The sequence below is a fragment of the Pleurodeles waltl genome, chromosome 4_2 (genome assembly GCF_031143425.1).
Source record: "Pleurodeles waltl isolate 20211129_DDA chromosome 4_2, aPleWal1.hap1.20221129, whole genome shotgun sequence".
In the NCBI taxonomy this organism is placed as follows: Eukaryota; Metazoa; Chordata; class Amphibia; order Caudata; family Salamandridae; genus Pleurodeles; species Pleurodeles waltl.
In genome coordinates this window covers 95558479-95578483 of record NC_090443.1, presented here as the reverse complement: position 1 = coordinate 95578483, position 20005 = coordinate 95558479, and the positions used below count along the sequence as shown (strand labels likewise).

The 20005-nt window shown below is 49.0% G+C and overlaps 1 protein-coding gene across 2 annotated transcripts in view; it reads right to left on the bottom strand.

Annotated features, from left to right (window-relative positions):
• Positions 1 to 20005, bottom strand: part of ARHGEF25 (Rho guanine nucleotide exchange factor 25) — a 728124-nt gene that overhangs the window by 128626 nt on the left and 579493 nt on the right. The gene's annotated exons all lie outside the window — the stretch shown is intronic.

The window sequence follows — 20005 nt, the reverse complement described above, 5'->3', positions numbered from 1 at the left end:
CAATGTCACTCACCGAAGGCAGTATCACTCGCTAACTGACATTGTTATTCAGGAGTAGTGTCACTCACAGGAAACTTTTGCCACTGACTAGAAAGCAGTACCACTTATTGAAAGGACATCTCATTCACTAAGAGACAGTCTCACTCACTAGAAAGTAGTCCTGTCAGTTAGTTACTCTTCACGTAAGTAAACCAACTTTCTAGTGAGTATGTTTAACTCTTACAAAGTCCTTAACACTGAATCGGAGGTAGTCCAAGTCAATGAAAGGCAGTGCCACTCACTCAAAACAAGCACACGCAATGCCAAAAGGTCAGGCATATGAACAAAAGCACCTTTTCAGTCATTGATAATTTTAGGCACCCAAAAAGTCATCATTATACATGTTACTCCTTCACTCATTCTTGAACTCAGGCATCCTTTCATCCACCCATTAACCCATTCTTTCATTCACTTACTTTTACATTTACTATAAAGCATATACACAACATCAACAATATATGGAAGACAAATGACAAGAATAAAAGTAGAAAAGAGAAAACATTATGCCACCTAAACATGACAGACATATGGTTTCAGTAGCAAACAAAATTAATGACAGCAGTGGGTGGCCATCTTGAAATGGCACTCCAAATAGTGTATCATTATTTTAAAGATCCACAGCAAAGCCACATTTAAAACCGAAATGTTGTCCATCTTGGTATGATAAAACATCGACACACTATGGTTGATACTATTTCATGACGGCTGCCTAGTTTAGAGGCAGTGACTGCACAAGTTAAGATGCAGTACAGATAATGAAATGAGCAAGCAGCCCATTAGGACTGTCTGGGGAGCTGTAGTATGCTTCAAAACTAAAATATAAAGAGGAGAAGAAAAATGAATTTAAGGGGACCTATCAAGGAGACAACAGAAAACTAAAGGACTGACCTAACAGGAGTGGCAAGGAAGCTCACTCTTTTCAGGCACGAGTGCATGTGAAAGCAGTGGAAGGAAAATGTTACTAACCCAGTAGCATCCGTTTGTGTCATGTAGTGCTGTAGGTTCACATGCTCTACATACTCCTGAAATCTAGTGTTGGGTCCGGAATGTTCCAGTCACAGGATCGAGTGACTCTACCTTCTCGGTGATACTGCGTATGTGCATTGACTCCTTTGTTAGATTGTTTTCCCACAGGCGGGTGAGAAAAGGAGTCTAGTGGAAGTATAGAGAAAGAGATGTCCATGCAAATGTAGCTACTTATGTACAACTATATACAAGTATAAAGTAATTGAAACAGCTGGAGGCATCCGGGGAGGAGGGAGGGCGCGTGTGAATGTACAGCACTACATGCCACAAACAGATGCTTAGTGGGTAAGTAACATTTTCAGTTCAATGGCATGTGTGGCTTTAGGTCCCTATCTCTGCACAGACTGTTAAGTGGTCCTTCCATAGAAGCGATGGCTAGCCTGTGGAAGTTGCAGTTGACTGGAAAATTGTTTGCAGCACTGCTTGGCCTTCACTGGCTTGCTGGAGTGCTAGTACACCCACACAATAATGTTTTGTAAATGTATGTGGTGTAGACCATGTAGCTGCTTTACAGATGTCAGGTATAGGTATGTTCCCAAGGAAAGCCATAGTGTCTCCCTTTTCCCTAGTAGAGTGTGCTCTAGGAGTGACAGGTAGTTGTTTCTTAGCCTTAGCATAGCAAGTTTGTGTACATTTTACTATCCATCTAGTTTTTCCAAAGTCTTCAGTTCTGTCACAGTAAAACATCAATGCGCGTTTAACCTCTAAATTGTGGAAGACTCTTTCTGCATCTGAGTCAGGTTGCGTTAAGAAGACTGTTGTTCAATTAAACTCCTTCAGGAAGGAACTTCAGGTTTGGGCAAAGGACCACCTTGTCTCTATAAATTCAGAAGCAAGGTTCTTCCAAGGTTAGGGCCCGGAGCTCACTAACACATCTCAGTGATGTAACAGTGACTAAGAATGCCAATCAATCAAATAATTTCTTAAGCGCACTACTCACCCGTTAGGGTCTCAAGGCGCTGTGGCGGGGGGGTTGCCGGTTACTGCTCAAAAAGCCGTGTTTTAAGGTGCTTTGTGAAGGTTAGGAGGTCCTAGGTCTTGCTTACGTTGGTGGGGAGGGAGTTCCAGGTCTTGGCTGCGAGGTGGGAGAAGGATCTGCCGCCGGAGGTGGTGCTTTGGATGCGGGGGACTGTAGCGAGGGCGAGGTCGGCGGAGCGGAGCTGTCGAGTTGGTATGTGGAAGTTTACTCGTTCGTTGAGGTAGGCCGGTCCAATGTCGTGGAGGGCTTTGTGAGCGTGGCCGAGGACTTTGAAGATGATCTTTTTGTTGAAGGGCAGCCAGTGTAGGGATCTGAGGTGGGTGGATATGTGTTTGTGGCGAGGGAGGTTGAGGATGAGACGTGCGGCTGCGTTTTGAATTCGCTGGAGTTTTCTTTGAAGCTTGGCTGTGGTCCCTGCGTAGAGGGCGATGTAGTAGTCCAGTCTGCTGCTGATGAGGGCATGGGTGACCGTTCTTCTTGTTTCTAAAGGAATCCATTTGAAAGTCTTGCATAGCATGCAAATGGTGTTGAAGCAGGAGGATGATACGGCGTTGGTTTGCTGGGTCATGGAGAGAGATGAGTCTAGAGCGATGCCATGGTTGCGTGCGTAGGCGGTGGGTGTTGAGGGTGGTCCGAGGATGGTGGGCCACCAGGAGTCGTTCCATGCCGTCTTGTTGAGGCTGAAGATGATGATTTCTGTTTTGTTTGAATTTAGTTTGAGGTGGCTTGCTGTCATCCATTTGGCGATGTCGAGGAGTCCGGCATTCAGGTTTATCTTGGCAGTGGCTGGGTTCCTGGTGAGGGAGATGATGAGCTGGGTGTCGTCTGCGTATGAGATGATGGTGATTCCGTGGGGGCGGAGGATGTTGGCGAGAGGGGCCATGTAGATGTTGAAGAGGGTGGGGCTGAGGGAGGATCCTTGGAGGACCCCGCAGATGATCTTGGTGGCTGGAGACCGGAAAGGATGGAGGCTAACTCTTTGGCGAGGAAGGAGGTGAGCCAGTCCAGGGCCTTGTGTCGAATTCCGGCATCAAAAAGGCGTGCACAGAGGGTTTGGTGGCATACAGTGTCGAATGCTGTGGAGAGGTCTAGGAGGATGAGGGCGACGGTCTCACCCTTGTCCACTCTGGTCCTGATGTCGTCTGTGCAGGCGATGAGGGTGGTCTCAGTGCTGTTGTTCTTGCGGAATCCAGACTGGGAGGTGTCTAGTATGTTCTTTTCTTCTAAGAAGTGAGACAGTTTGGCGTTGACTATCTTCTCAGCGACCTTTGCAGGAAGGGGAGAAGAGAGATGGGACAGTAGTTTGTGAGTTCTTCCGGGTCTGCTTTGGGTTTTTTGAGGAGAGCGTTGACTTCAGGGTGCTTCCAAACGTCTGGGAAGGTTGTGTTGTCGAAGGAACTGTTGATGACGGCGCGGAGCTGGGGAGCGATGATTTGGCTGGCCTTGTTAAAAATGTGGTGGGGGCAATGGTCTGTAGGGGAGCCTGAGTGGATGGAGTTCATGGTTTTGCTGATTTCCTCGTCGTTGGTGGGGGCCCAGGTTTGTAGTTGGTTGGTGTGGAAGGGTGTTGTGTTGTTGGTTGTGTCGGTGGTGGTGATGGTGGGTGCTGATGCTGTGAAGCTGTTGTGTATGTCTGCGATTTTGCGGTGAAAGTAGTTGGAGAGGGAGTTGCAGAAGTTTTAGGAGTGTGGAGGGTCGATGGTGCTGGATTTGGATTTGGTGAGTTCTTTGACGATGGCAAGGAGTTCCTTGCTGTTGTGTGTGTGGTTGCCTATGCGTTCTTTGTAGAAGGACTGTTTGGTGGTCCGGATGAGTTGGTGGTGTTTGCGCATTGCTGTTTTGAGGGCGGAGAAGTTGCTCATTGAGGGTTCTTGGCACCGGGCTTTCTCAATTTTGCGGCATTCTCGTTTGGAAGCCTGGAGTTCTGTGGTGAACCAGGGGGCGGTCTTGACGGTGCCGGTGTTGTTGTTTGTTTTCAATGGGGCGAGGGAGTCTGCGCAGGTTGTCAACCATTGTGTGAGGCTGTGGGCGGCGATGTTGGGGTTGTTGTTGATGGGAGGTGGAGCTTGTATGAGGTTGGTGATCAGGTGTTCTTTGGAAATCTTGTTCCACTTGCGGTAGGGTGTAGTGTGTTGTTGGTGGTGGGTGGGGGGTTTTATGAAGGAGAAGTGGACGCAGTGGTGGTCAGTCCAGTGGAACTCGGTGGTGTGAATGAAGGTGATTTGGCTGCTGGAATTGAAGATGGCATCAAGCGTGTGTCCCACTGAGTGAGTGGGTGAGGTGACCAGTTGCTTGAGGACGAGGTTTGTGATGTTGTCCAGCAGGGCTGTGGAGTTGCAGTCATGGGTGCTTTCCAGGTGAAAGTTGAGCTCACCAAGGAGTATGTAGTCTGTGGAGGTGAGGGCGTGGGAGCTGATAGTATCTGCGATGGCGTCGCAGAATGGGGCGGGGTCCTGGTGGTCTGTAAATGAGGGTTCCTCTAAAGGTGGTGTTGGCGTTGATGTGTATTAGAAAGTTTGGTGTTCTGCGTTGTCTAGGGTATCGTTGAGGTTGGTGGAGATTTTGATGGCGTTTTTTTGTATTATGGCGATACCTCCTCATGGTTTGTTTATGCGGTCTCTACGGGGGATTTTGTAACCTTCTGGGATGGCTATGTCACATGGACGCAGCGGCTGGGTCGGGAGAACCGGCAAGAGCCGGAAAGAAACGGGCGGTATTGCAGAGGGTGAAAACGAAGCGGAATGTAAAAAGGGCAAAGGTACAGTCAGAAACAGTGCATGAAACGAAAAACGAATTACATAAAATGAAAAATTAAACAAAATATAAAGTGTAAAGCGCACTAGATACGCCTACCACTAGGCACCAGGGATAAGGCACAGGCAGGTGCCTGCGGGTGGTGGAGAGCCTCGAACTTCCTTCCAGCAGCAAACGGCGGGGTCAGGGGCAGGGAGGCAGGCTAGTGGAGCCAAAGTGGACTCCTGGCCAAAAGCAGGTCAGGGGGTCACACAGGGCTCCGCGCAGCGGCCGCCATTAAGAAGGGGAGGTGGGAGGGAGGGAGGAGCAGCTGGGCGGCAGGAGGGGAAAGACTAATGGGGGCGCAAGGGGGGCGGGGCCGCAGGGGACGCAGCGGCTGGGTCGGGAGAACCAGCAAGAGCTGGAAAGAAACGGGCAATAACGCAGAGGGTGAAAACAAAGCGGAATGTAAAAAGGGCACAGGTACAGTCAGAAACAGTGCATAAAATGAAAAACGATTTACATAAAATTAAAAATTAAACGCAATACAAAGAGTAAAGCCCACTAGATACGCCTACCACTAGGCACCAGGGATGAGGCGCAGGTGGGTGGTGGCGGACCTCGAACTTCCTTCGAAAAAATACTGAAGAGGGCATTAATGAGGTGGTTCAAAGGAAGGGCCCAGGAGCCAGGTAAGCACAAAATTGAGGTTCTAAGATGGTGCAGGAGGCACTATGGGTGGGATAACCCTTTTAATGCCTTCCATGAAATCTTTGATGACTGGGATTCTTAACAAAGATGTATGTTGTCTGTTCTGTAGATATGCAGCTACAGCTGTGAGATGTAAGCAAATGAAAGCATAAGCTAAATTTGCTTTTAACAAACGATGTCTTGGACAGTAGCTTTAATGGGATTATTATGTTTCGGTTGGCAGTAGCATACAAAACGTTTCAATTTTTCAGCATAACATGCTCTAGTTGTGCGCCTATGAGCTTCACTGGGAATGGCCATATATTCTGCAGGCAATCCTAAGTAACCAAACTCTAGGACTTCAACAGTTAAAATTGCAAGGTTGAGTGACTTGGGGTCTGGATGTCTGATCTGAACTTGTTTTTGAGTAAGAAGGTTTGGCCTGTCGGGGAGCTTCTCGTGGGGAACTACTGATATGTCTAGAAGTGTTGTGAACCATGGCTGACACACCCATGTGGGAGCTACAGGGATCATGATGAGAGATGTCTGCCTGATCCTCAGAACCAGCAATGGAATGAGAGGGAGAGGTGGACAATCGTAAGCAAATATCCCTAACCAATTCATCCATAGAGCGTTGCCCTTGGACAGAGGGTGTGGGTACCTGGAGGCAAAGCTTCGGCATTTTGCATTTAGCATTTTTTGCTGTGGCAAAATGGTCTAGCTGAGTAGTTCCCCATTTTAGGAAGTATTTTTGAAGGACTTGTGGAATTCCTATTAATGGACTTGTAGCTGCATCCTGCTGAGCAGGTCTGCAAAGTCATTGTCCATTATTGGGAGATACTCTGCCACTAGGTGAATGTGGTGGTGGAGAGCCAACTTCCATATCATCTGAGAGAGTTGTGACAATTGGGATGACTGTGTCCCCCCTTGTTTCTGTAATTAATACATGGCTGTCATGTTGTCCATGCAGACTAAGATAACCTTGTGAGAGAGGTGCTGAAAAAATGCATTCAGTGCTATAAATACTTCCTGAAGCTCGAGATAATTTATATGTAAGGATTGGTGACTGAGATCCCAAAGGCCTTGCACTGTGAAGTCTCAAAGGTGAATGCCCTAACCTGTCAGTGATGCGTCTGTGGTCAGAATAATCTGACACACAGAGTCCAGAAAAGGCTGACCTTTCAACACAATGGTGGAGTTCCACCATAGCAGAGAGTGATGAGTATGGTGGTCTAACAACATTAGTTCTGCCAGGTTACCCTGGTGAGACAGACACTGCTTTAGGGGACGCATGTGGAGTCTGGCATGGGGAACAATGGCAATGCAGTAGGCCATCATCCCTAACATGCACATGATAGTCCTGACTGTATGTTCGATTCTCCTGAAACTGGAAGAGAAGAGACTGAGAATTGTGAACCCGAGCCTGATTGTGGTATGGTAGCCCCAACTCTGCATTGAGTATAGCTTCTAAATTAGACTGCATCTGAAGAGGTTGGACATGGGAGTGTATGGAGCAGGTCCACTGTCATCTGAGTGTGATATTGACACTGTGGTAGTTTGCTGGCTTTGATGAGCCAGTCGTCTAAGTACGGGAACATGTGTACTTTTGTCTTCTGATCTGGGCAGCCACTACTGTTAAGCACTTTGTGAAGACCCTGGGAGCATTTGTGACCCCAAAAGGAAGGACCTTTAACTCGTAATTATGAATCTTAGGTATTTGCGATGTGCAGGGTGAATGGGGATATGAAAGTAGGCATCCTATAGATCTAGGGACATCATAAAGCCTCCCTGTTGTAGAACTGGGTAATGGCTTGAAGAGTGACCATGTGAAAACGTTCTGAGACAATATAGTGATTTAAGGGCTTAAGGGTCTGAGGTACAAAATAGGCCTAAGACAACCATCCTTTCTGAGGATGAGGAAGTATAGAGCACATACTCCTGTTCCCTGGTGTTGTAATGGAAAGGACCCATTGGTCTGTAGTGATGTTGACCCACTCTAGAAATATTTTGAAGTCGTTCCCCTAACAGGTGTGGAGTCCGGGGGGGTAGACATAGGTAGTCACTGTTCTGTTGTGAAGGTACAGCCTTGGGTAGTGGTGCTCTTTCCTCTGCCTCGGTTGCTATTGCCCCTATAGGTTCCCCTGAAGAAACCCCTAGAGCAAGAAGCAGAAGGCTGTTTGGGGTGGGAGGTAGATGCCTCTGAGGTTGTAGTTTTGCAACCACCTCTGAATGTGGGGGTGACAAAAAGTGACCCTTTGTGAGAACACCCATGACTTTGCAGTGTCTGTATCTTTTTTTAGCTTCTCAGGGGTGAAGTCCACTTGAGGACCAAAAAGGTGCCTCTCATCAAAGGGCATATTAAGCACCACTTGCTGGACCGCTGGTTTGAATCCAGAGCATCGAACCCACGCGTGTCTCATTATTAACATACTAGTGTTAATACCGCGTACAGCTGTGTCGGCAGCATCTAGGGCACAGTGGATGGTGTAATTTGTGATTGCTTGCCCCATTGCAACAAGCTGCTGCCTTCTTCTGGGGTGTTCATTTAGGAGAAATTGGAGGAGCTCCTCCATTTCATCCCAGTGAGTCCAGTCGTATCTGGCTAGCAAGGCCTGTAAATTGGTGTAGCCACCCTTTTGCCAGCAGCATCCAGCTTTTTACTCTCCTTATCTGGAGAAGAAGAGTCCCCTGTAGTTCGACTTTTGGCCCGTTTCTGTGCCGTGGTGGTCACTATAGAGTCTGGAGGGAGATGGGATCTGATTTATAGCGGGTCAGAGGGAGCAGGATTATGTTTCTTATTTAATCTAGGGATGATAACACTAGAGTGGACAGATTCTTTAAAAATTTCGTCTGCATGACAAAGCATGCCAGGGACCATAGGGAGAAACTGGATATCTCTATGTGTGGATGTAAGGGTATCAAACAGGAAGTCCTGCTCGATGGGATACCTTTGCAGCTCAACATTATGGAAGGTGGCTGCCCGAGCTACTAACTGCTGGTAGGATGTACTATCCTCTTGTGAGTAGGGTCCTGTGGGATAAAAATCTGGGTAAGAATTGAATATGGTATCAGGGTCATATGTGTCCCATGGATCTGGGTCCTGCTGTGTCCCACCCAAATCTTCCCAGCATTACCAGGGGATCCCTGCGGTGTCAGGTCTTCTGCAGTAGATGAGGCAGGTAAATGAGGAGGTGAGGGAGGTGAAGCAGAAACAGGGAGTGGAGACAGTGGATCAGGAGGAGGAGAAGGAAGAGGAGAAGGGTTGTGATGTGCTGGTAGCCTTCTCCTTGGAGACTTTCTTTGGAGGTGGAGAAGTGTCCACAGCCTCTTGGAAGGACAGTTTCCTCTTCAACATAACAGGGGGGATAGCAATACTGCACCCTGTACCCTCCTGGGTATGGAGCCGGCACTGTTGAGCATCCATCATCTCCAAAATAGGTTCAACAGGTGATGGCATAGCTGAAGACTGGCTGCAGTCTTTCTGCTATGAAGGCATTGGCTCCCTTGTTTTTGGCACCAAACGTTTTGGTTGGTGTCGTTTTGTTAGCACCATAGCAAAGGTGGGAGCTGGTCAACTGGGTACCGAAGTACTGAATGCCGAAGTCCAGATCGAGATGGCTCGGACCGAGGGGGTGGAGGTCGATGGCGAAGACGGTGTTGTGGACTTGGCTACCTTCAGAGCCGAGCCGAAAAGTGGGGCAGCCAAAGCTGGAACTGGCCATCGGCTGGTGGCAGTGGTGGTCCAGTGACCTCTCTAAGGGGCTTTTTAGCAGTCTTAGTGTGGGCAGGAGGGCCACGGTACTCACGGGTTGTGCTGATGTCACCTTGTGGCTTTCGATATCTGACTGAACTTAGCTCATCATGGGCGTGCTCCTCCCAAAGGATGCCCCGAGTGTCTTGTGCACCATCTCCAACTGACGAGCTTTTTGGTCCCTAAGGGTCTTCTTCGACCGGAAAAACTTGCAGGCGTCGCAGGCAGCTTCCTCGTGATCAGGGGAGAGGCACATGTTACACAATAGATGTTGGTCAGAATTGGGAAAATTAGAGAGGCACCGAGGACAGAAACGAAACGGTCCGTTCCATCAGCCCAGCATATTCTTCGGTGCTGCGTGGCGAGAAAGGCCCGAAACGGATGAGATTGCCCCGGAGGGTGTGCAGTTGGTGTCCGGATTGATGAGTGGAGACGAACTTGAGGATGGAAATGCGCGATCGAGAAGCAATACCATTGCTAAAGAGAAGACAGAAGGAAACATTTTGAACCAGAGAGAGTTGAAAGACGGCGCGAAGACACACTCGTGCAAACCCGACGGCAGAGAGAAAACAATCTAACAAAGGAGTCGATGCCTTGCGCAATATTACCGAGAAGGAGGAGTCACTCGATCTGTGACTTGAAAATGCTTCTTCGAAGAAAAACAACTTGCGACACTCTAGACCCAACACTAGATGGCAGGAGTATGCAGAGCATGTGTATCAATAGCCACACATGCCATTAAACATGGCATTACTCACAGGGCAAGAGAGCAATCAACTGAAGTTGGCTGACCCTCTGCCCTATGCTGTACACTGTCCATGGATGGAAGCAAACAGTACATTACAGTCATAAAGACCAGTGGTGCAAAAGGGCTGACTCAAACCCCTCCATGTATTTGTTTGTATACATGCATTATGTATGTATAAACGTATGCATATATGCATATCATTATTAATACATATTTTTGTTACAAAATGCTGGCAGACAAGCAAGCCTGTCAGGCCTTCAGAAGAGATTCTAGGAAGAATTATTACAATTCAAATCTTCTCTCACTAGCTTTTGTCAAGGGGGTGATCAACACTAAACCCTTGCCTACTAAGGTAACAATCTGTGAGATTTCTAGCAACAAGATAGATGTCTGCAGGCTTTAATACTCTGGGATAACAATTTACCCTTTAAGGCCTATTGACTTTAAAATATGAGTTTCATAATAAATAAATTAGGTCTACTGCCTATGTCTTATCTTATCTGTTCAGATCATACCTGAACTAATTTCCCAGTGAAGCAATTAGGCATACAGCCTTTATCACTGGGTTGTCCCCATAACTTTCCTAGACCTGATATATTTAGCATAAGCTTTCACACAAGGCAACCATTAGATATCCCACAGTTACACTGCAAACATATTACAAGTGACAGTTGTCAAATTAATATAAATCCCCTCTAAAGAGAAACTAATGAGGATTTTTATAGTGCTGATCTTCTATCGTTGTGGTTTCTTTGAGTGGGTCACCAATGCCAAAACACTTGCCTGCTGCTGGCGGGCTGGGAAATTCTATGTAAACAAGTACCTGCCAACATGCTTTAGTATGGTGTGATAACAATCCACCATTTAAAATTTGTGTTCAGTACACACTTTACACAATATGTGAGTCAGGCCTTTTGACATTGGCATCACTTTTCAAAATGAAATGTTTGGACCTACAGCACTGAGCATACATTTTCCCAAAGAACCAGTAAGGCGCTAACCAACTGCACTCTATTGTGCTGGACGTAAGTTTTTCTACAATGCATCCATCAGGAATACTGTCTAAAAATTACACATTATCAGGATTATGATGTGCAGATCTTCTCTCTCAACTGTTTGTCAGCTGGGATAAACAGCTGCAAAACCCTTGCATACTATGGTATTTGTGAAACTCCATGTAACAAAATACCTCTCTGTTGGCTTTAACGCAGGTTAATAGGAATTCGTGATTAAATGAATGATGACTGGGTAGCATGGCTGGGTCAGCCAAGATGGTGGTCGTCCCTCTGTGAGCTCCAGGCTCTCCATCGGAGACTCTGATGTCATCTGAGTAGCTGGTGGTTCCTGCCTCCTCCCTGAGAGGGGATCATTGATCATTGTCATTCCCTGACCCTGGCAGTGCCCTACGCGCCATTGGAGAGGCACGGAGTCAACAAATGTTGTTTTTTTTTAAATGTATTGCATGTTTGAATTGTAACAAACAGTGCACCAATCAGTGCTCAAAATTAAAGTCAGGAAACAGAGGTAGCACATTTGTACCTTGGAAAGTTTTACACATTGTTCTACATGTTAACAAGAGACAGTGACATGACAATGTCAGCAGGGTGGTAGCCTAAGTCAGAGATCGAGCCTACTTGCTTACGTATCCGAGTCAAACCCCTCTCCCTCCAGTTATATCTTATGTGTCTAGGTCCATGGTAGTCTATTCAGGCACCCCATATCTTTTTGAATTTGCGTGGGCAGCCTCTGCTCATGTATGTGATCCTCCTCATCGGAGTTGACAAAATTGTGCCTAAACATGTGCTAGCGGCCCGCCCCCAACATGGCAGCCATAGCGAAACCTCTGGCCTCAGCAGCATGACTCTTGTAGCTGCGGCAGCCGAAGAGGCCCTGTGTCGGGACACCTGCAGTGGATTTGGGGAGTGACGCTTGGATGGGGGTGCAGCTGTGAAGGCTCCCCTGGCAGACCTTGGAGCCCGAGCAACCCTTGCACATACCCAACCAGGCCAGAGGCTGAGGTGAGCGCAAATGCGGTGGGTCCTGCGGATGGTGTTCTGGACGCCATGGCAGTGGGAGCCTTTCTTACCCCAAGAGATGTTCCTGTGCCCGCCCTGTTGTTACCTGCTGGGGGAGAGAGCGGGAGTGGTTGCGGGTGGGTCAGTGTGCCTGCTGTGCTGCTTTTGCCCCCACTGCAGACATGGCTGTTCTCCCCCATATGGCCCGGAGCTAAATTGCGAGCCTTTCTGCCCCTCCTGCCCACCTGCTGCTCATTGGATCATTGTAGGGCCCTTGGGGCCCACTCCCCTGTCTATGGAGTTGTAGGGACTGCCACACCTACTGGTCCATGCAATGATGACTGGATATGACGACTGTGAGGGCCTGACTGCGACTGCATCTACAGTCTTCCGTGCAAGCGGGTCAGTGGAACCCCCTCTAAATGTTGCCCTCATGTTATGTGGAGCTCGCTCTGGACAGATGTGGTGACAACTGCAGACAAGACATGGTGTCCTTGTGAGGGCCCGTAGGGCATCACCAGAAGCATATACATGAAATTGACATATACAAGGCCGCCCATCCACGGCCTATAAGACTGACACAGCTGAGTCTCTTCCCTCTTCGTAAGCTGGCCATACTAATGCCGTGGATATCCTCCTTGCTATTCAGGCATCACAGACAGCCCTGGAGATGGACATGCAGGGATGGATGTCACACTACTGCACCAAGACCTTCATAGCATGGCTGATGGAGGGGCCAGAACAGAGGGGGGCATTTTGAATCTCAAAGACTCTGCGGCTACCCTCAAGTTGGCGGGGGCTTGCCTGACCATGGCTTTTTGTGCCCTGGAGAACCGATCTGAAGATACAGAGAATCAGGCCCGATGAAATAACCTGCGCTTTGTGGGCTTCCCCTAGTGAGCCGAGGGGACGTCCCCTGGAAGCATTTTGGAGAAGTGGATTTTATCATAGGTTCGGGAGGGGCAGCTGTCTTCCTGCTTTGTTGTGGAAAGGGCACTTAGATCACTGGTGGTGACCCCTCTGCCCAGTGCACCACTCACACCTACGATTGCTAAGATCCTTAACTACAGGGATAGAGAGGTCATCCTTCGGACTGCACGAGAGAAAGCATCCACGTGTTTTCAGTCCTCCAGGGTCTTCCTCTTTCCAGAGTACACCAGGTTGGTGCAGCAGCAACATAAAACCTTTGAAGTGGTCAAACAAAAACTGTGGGTAATGAACCTCCGCTATATGCTCCTTTTCCCGACCTGGCTGTAGGTGATTCACACCTCCAAATCATTCTTCTTAGACACCCCTGCGACAGCTTGGAAGTGAGCAATGGAATAACAGATCTTACACAGCAACTCATCCCCTTCGTGGGGAGAGGGGGAGTCCCTTGATAAAGATGAAAGCAGCAGCCTATGCCTGCAGAGTCGCAGCAGACTGAAGGGGCCCTGTAAGCGGTGGGCACACGCCGCTGGGTCCCCAGACTCATTGTCCATGGATGCCCCCAGTCCTGCACATGGGGGTGGCAATGGGGTCCCCGCTGCCAATGGCTTCCACTGGAAGGCGATCCTGCAGACACTGGCCTGTGCCAAGCAAGCGGATGCAATTGAACATGGGACTGCAGTGCCACTAAGGTTGCCTACCAGAATTGAACAACTTGTCTTGTCTGCAGCACAATATCCTTCCTGCTGAGTACTCTCTGGTGGGGCGACATGGTTTGACTTGCTCCAAAGCTGGTTTCTTAATGCATGTGGTTTGGATTGTTGAGGCAACAGATGCTTTCTCCTGTGGTGGAAGTGTGGGGCTGGGAGTTGGGGGTGGGGGTTGGTTTGGTGTGGTTTGATCCAGTTGGCCAGGTTTCATTGTATTCCAGGCAGGTTACAAACCTGATGGTCCTTTCTTCTGCTTTTGAGCATGGCTCCTAGCTCCACCTTGTCACCCGATAAACCTTAAAAAATTTGATGTGGAATGTTAATGGCCTGAGTGACTGCATTAAGCGGAGCGTAGTGTTAGGCTTTTCAAAGCACCATGCTCCAGACATTTTCTTAATGAAAAAGATTCATCTTCGGGGCATTTCTTGCCCCTTACTGGCCCAATATGGGTATGAGAAGGTCTACCACACAGGTCACAGTAGGGGCACCCAAGGGGTGGCCATCTCAATTTCTAACCGCCTGCCCATGCTGATCTCCTATAGTGCAGTGGATCCACAAGGTAGATATGTCACATGGAGGTAGCAAATAGAGAGCAGGTTTATAACTTGATTAGTGTTTATGTTCCTATAAGATGCCCGGCCCCATCACTAGATGCAATGAGGGCTGTGCTGACAAATGTTCCCAGAAAGGTCACGGTAGTAGAGGATAATTTTAACATGACGATATCATGTGCCAAAGATAATTCTACGACACTGGAAGGCTCCCATTCAGGGGCATCAAGTCTGGTAGATTGGACATTCAAGCCCTCATTACGACCTTGGCGGAGATCGGACCGTCGGGCGGCCGCCAATGCAGCCACACCCCTGCAACGGCCATTTGGAGATCCCTGCTGGGCCGGCGGGCGGAAACCTAGTTTCCGCCCGCCGGCCCAGCGGGGATCTCAGCCGCAACACAGGAGCCGGCTCCAAATGGAGCCAGCTGTGTTGCGGCCGTGCGACGGGTGCAGTTGCACCCGTCGCGCTTTTCACTATCTGCATAGCAGACAGTGAAAAGCTGCACGGGACCCTGTTAGGGGGTCCCTGCACTGCCCATGCCAGTGGCATGGGCAGTGCAGGGGCCCCCAGGGGCCCGCGACTCCCCGTACCGCCAGGAAAAGGCTGGCGGTAGGGGGACTCGTAATCCCCTAGGCAGCACTGCAAGCAGTGCTGCCCTCGCGGATTACAACCGCCGGGGCCATTGTGGTGGGAAACCACCGTCCCCTGCGGTGCGACCGTGGGGAAACACCGCCAGCCTGTTGGCGGTGCTTCCTCCAGAACAGCCCTGGCGGTCTTGGACCGCCAGGGTTGTAATGAGGGCCTCAGTCTCTGATTCTGATATCTGGCGAACTTGGAACACACATACACAGGCCTTTACCCACACCTCTGCTGCACACAAGACCAACTTGCGAATTGAGCTTGTATTTATGCCCGCCACTGATTTACTCCACACTACGGGTCGTCTAATCTTCCCAGGGAGATCTCAGATCATGACCCGGTGATTGTCTAAATTGGTGGTGGGGAACCTGGGGATGATCCAACTCAGTGCCTGGCATCTCACAGATAATGATGCTGTTAAGTTTCCCTCACAGGAACTCAATGCTTTTCTAACCCTGAACGTGGGATTGGTGGAATCCTGGTGAACCCTTTAGGTGGCCAGCAAAGCCTTTATGCAGGGTATTGCACACATGCACTTCCAATCCCAGGACAGACAGAGACTATTACAGATGGAGGAGCTAGAGGCCCACAATCGCCCTGGCCGAGAAGCATTCTGATGAGGAAGATGCCGAATTGCGTCAAGTGTCGCTGGATTGTCTGTTGTTGAGACAACTGTGTCTCGACAAAACCAGGCTGTGTTGGATTGCTTCCCAGAGTACGGTCTATGGCTGGGGAGATAAATTGGGCATGGGTCGCACTGGCTTGCAACCTGTGTCATGACAGACAGAGTGGTTCCTACCATCCTGGATCCCACACTAGGGATAGAAACCTGGGACATTGCTTCCACGTTTGTGGATTACTACAGCACTCTTTACACAGAATGCCCGAGTCCCATGCACAAATGTTCCTCTCCACTAATAGTGAACCTCCCATAGTCCACCCACACAGTGGCCTTGTTGGGCATGAACCACTGCAAGACACCAGTCCCAGATGGCCTTCCGGTGGAAGTACAACCGGAGATTCTGGAAATCACTGCTGCCCCACTAATGGCACTCTATAATGAAGCCATAATGAAGGGCCACTTCCCTGCTGAATTTAACTAGGTGACCACTGGGGTCCTGCACAAGGTGGGCAAGCCCCTGTGTACTGCACATCCTATTGTCTGATTTCTCTTATTAATATCAAACTTAAAATATACGTCAAGGTGTTGGTCAATCGGCTCCTTAAAGTCATCCACACATTTATCCACCCCAATCAATGTGGGGTTTATGCCACGCAGCGGCACTGCATTCGTAGAGTGAGGCAGTCGTGGGTTTCCGCCATCTACTACCAGGGTCTAATTCCTTTCTCCTTAGAGACTTCAAGATGGCCTTTAACTCTCTTGACTGGGATTTCTTGTGTGATACACTTGGTCGCTTTTGCTTTGAGACCTGTTTTATTTCCTATGTCTGCACGCTACAGGCTGCACCCATTCCTCGGGTATGGGTGAATAGGGTCTTCTCCCGGGCTTTCCCAATTCAGCTTGGTACCAGGAAGGGATGTCCTTTATCTCCTCTTATTTTCACCCTCGTAATAGAGCTCCTAGAAACATGGGTGTGTTGCGATGCACAGATCCACGGGTTTCAATGGGTAGAGAGACAGGAAGAAGATGGCATCACCCTATACGCTGATGGTGTTTTGCTTTTTCTCGCAGACCCAGCGGAGGTGGGACCCAGATTGCTCCATATCCTGGATCTGTACAGACAAGTCTCTGGCCTACACTTCAACCATTCCAAGACCGTCCTCATCTCCCTAATGGGTGATGTGCAGGCCCACAGTTGGTGGGCCTGTACACCCCTCCGCAGATTAAGCTTTCTCTATCTCAGCATTCATATCTCTCCCCTCCCTATGCCAGCCTAGACCCTGAACCTGATGCCCCTGGTAAGGCAAATGAAGTCAGATCTGGAGGGGTGGACTTCTCTGCCTCTCAACTTCATGGGGAGAGTAGCCCTGTTTAAAATAATGGTTCTGCCACACTTCTTATACCTTTTACAAAACGTTCCCCTCCTCCCTCCAAGAGCTGGTTCACTAGAGTGCGTTCCTTCCTCTGGGAACCTTGTATTACTTTCAGAAAGTACATGCAATTGATCTTCAATGGCTGCCTGGCCACTCCGGATCTATGGCTATATCACTGGTCCTCCAAGCTCATGATCCTGAATGACTAGGTCTATGGTGACCGGGGTGACTCATCCTACAGAGTGGAGCTGACGTTTATGCCTTTGGAGACTGTTGTGGACTGCTTATAATGCTCACCGATCCCATGCTCTATACCTGACCTACCAAGGATGGTGTTTGGGTGTGGCGGTCGGCCTTGTAGTGGACTGGCTGGGATGCGAGGATTACTCTCCCCTCCCCCCCCTAACTCTGGAGGGGCACCTGGCTCAGCCAGTTGGCTGGCTTGGCAGGGTTTGGGAAGTGGGACCTTATCGGTATCCCTCGCCTGGACAACGTGTGGCATGGGTCACACATGCAGTCATTTTGGATCTTCAGGCTGACTTCCAACTGAATTGGTTCATTTTTGTTTAATTTTGCAGCTCTGGCACGCCCTGCTCTTTCATCGTACTTTCAATGGGGAATCCCCAGGGTTGCTCTGCCCTTCACCTGAGCGCTGGGAATCCTGGGTTGGTAGCCTGCAAGACGGGGAATGGAGGAAGATGCTCATGGCACCTAGAGAACTAGTTATATCATCTAGGCTCCACCTGATGCAAGTTAATTTTTTGCATATCACCTACTTGACCCTGTGCGCCTTTAGAGAGTGGGTCAGATTCCATCATATGCTTATCCTAGCTGCAGTGCAGAGGTAGCTGGTTTTTACATGTTGTTTGGTTCTTTCCTGTTAGTCACAGCCACTAGACCTTGGTACTCTGGGTTTTGTCCAATGTGCTGGGGAGACTGTTGGACTGTTCACCTTACATTGCACTCCTAGGCCTGCTAGAGGATCTGGGTGAAAGGAGATGTTACAGATATCTTGTGGGTTTGCGAATACTGCTTGGAAAAAGAGACATTACCCGGAATTAGAACGCCACCTCTGCCCCGGACTTGAAAGCGTAGCATAGGGCAATGGACTGGTGTGCAAAGATAGAAGAGCCTTTATTATTAGTGCAAGGATGCCCTAGTAAACACTGCAGGATCTGGGGAAAATGGTGGGAATATTTTGGACTACAGGGATCTTTAAAATAACTATGCATGGACTATGACTATGACTATGGTGGACTCCTTAAGCCCCGGCCTTGGGCTTTGAGCCTCAGGCTGCTGACCTGCGGAGCTCGGAGTTGGGGAGCGGCGCATCCGTTTGCCGCAAAACCCTGAAACTTTAAACCTTGGATGCCTCGGTTCCCTCAGGGTCCAGCCTTGGGCTTTGGACTGCGGAACTTGGACCCCGGACTTCGGGCCTTGGACTTTGGGCTGGTCCTGGGCCATCTTGCTGACCTCGTCTGGGTCCTTTTGTCCTGGCCACCCTTTCCGACCTCTTAGGGGCCCTCCTTGAGCTCACCTGGCCCCAGGTTTGCAGACCTAGCCTGTCCTCTACCATCAGCGTCATCAGCAAGATATAGCGCAGCAGCTATAAATAAGCTGTGGAACCAGTGCTAGGCAAGTGGGGTCAAGCGGGGTAGTGGGGCGGGCAGAAGCTTAGGCTGCAGGCAGCTACTGTCGGGCAGAGGTGGCTGGGTTTAGGTCAGTGCAGCTTGCACGGGCTGTGCTGTCCTGCGTTGCCTGTTCCCACTCCCCTGTTGCTGTTGCTGCAGTGTTGTGACATTGTCGTTCAATAAACAAAGGGATCTGCAATACGTTGAACCTTTTGCAGTTTACTCGTCAAGTCTTGAAGAGGGGGAGCGTAAGAACCGAGTGCGCCATGAGGTCTGGTAGAGCAAGAAATTAATTAGTCATCTCCCAAAAACGCAAGAAGTTTTGTCGAGGTGTGCAGTGCGTAATGTTATAGACCAGCCGTCACCAGCCCAGGGAGATGGGGTCCATCCTTCCTCTTTCAGTCACATTGTGTGAGTGGCCCACCAGATTGTCTCACAAGATGCTGAACTGTTCAACACTGCAGTTTTGAATCCCCTCGACTGTTGTTAATATGCCTTAATCAAGCTCACTGAGGTTTTGCGAGTCTTCTCTGCTGGCTTATTTCAAGACAAAATCTCCAGTTGTAACAAAGGCGAATGGTGGCATCACCCAGTTTACGACGGGTTTGAATGCACCCCCGATGTCTGGCGCCTTGGAGATGTCACCAAAGACATCTCGATCTTTGAAAATACTCGCACAAATACACTGTCCTGTTTTACCAATTACTTTTGTGGATTACTCTGGCTCAGAAAGCACCCCAGAGGCTTAGGAATTAGACATTGATCTGTCAGCCCCTAAAGAAAACTCAGTCCCATTGGTGTCACAGGTGGTTAATTTGGTTGTGGCTCCACCAAAGCATGAGACCTCTCCAATATTTATTTCAAGTGACCACACTTTTGACGCCATGGAGTGGGTTGCCTTCCCAGCAGCGTACTCTCTGCAGCATGCTTCCTACAAGATCTCCTAATGGGCCATGCAATGGTAACTCTCAAACAGAGTTTAATGACAGAGAGCGTTATGATCAAGTGCTCCTGGACCTATCTTGCCTTCAAACGGAATCTGTGGAAGGTGCAGATATTCAATCTAACCCCGTGTCCAACACTACGGCCGAATTCAGTGGGCCTGTTTGGTTCCGGTTTCTTCAAACTTTGCAATCTACTGTTTTGGCCCTGAATTATCACTCTGACAAGCTTGATGTGCAAGTTGATTTGTTGAGTACATTTGCCACTTATGTAGCGGGGATTGACCACAAATTAGATAATTTAAATCAGTTAATCATCAGAACGCAAACAAGCACTAATCTAGTTCAAGCAGCCTGTTGTTGCTCTCTGATTATAGAAAGCTTATTATCTATTCCAACTTTTTTAAGCTCATTCCTAGCTGAAATTGAGGTTTTCCTCTTGCTCGGGCCCTCAGTCAGTCCATTGAATTTGAGGCCCCACCTAGACTTGGCACAAACAAAACTAAAACCAAAACACTGGATGATTATTTTGTCACGCCAAAGAGCTCATCAACCAATAATCTATGCCAGCTTGATGTCATGAGAGTCCTCGAGCAAGGCACTCTTGCAAGTCCATTTCGGCAGAAG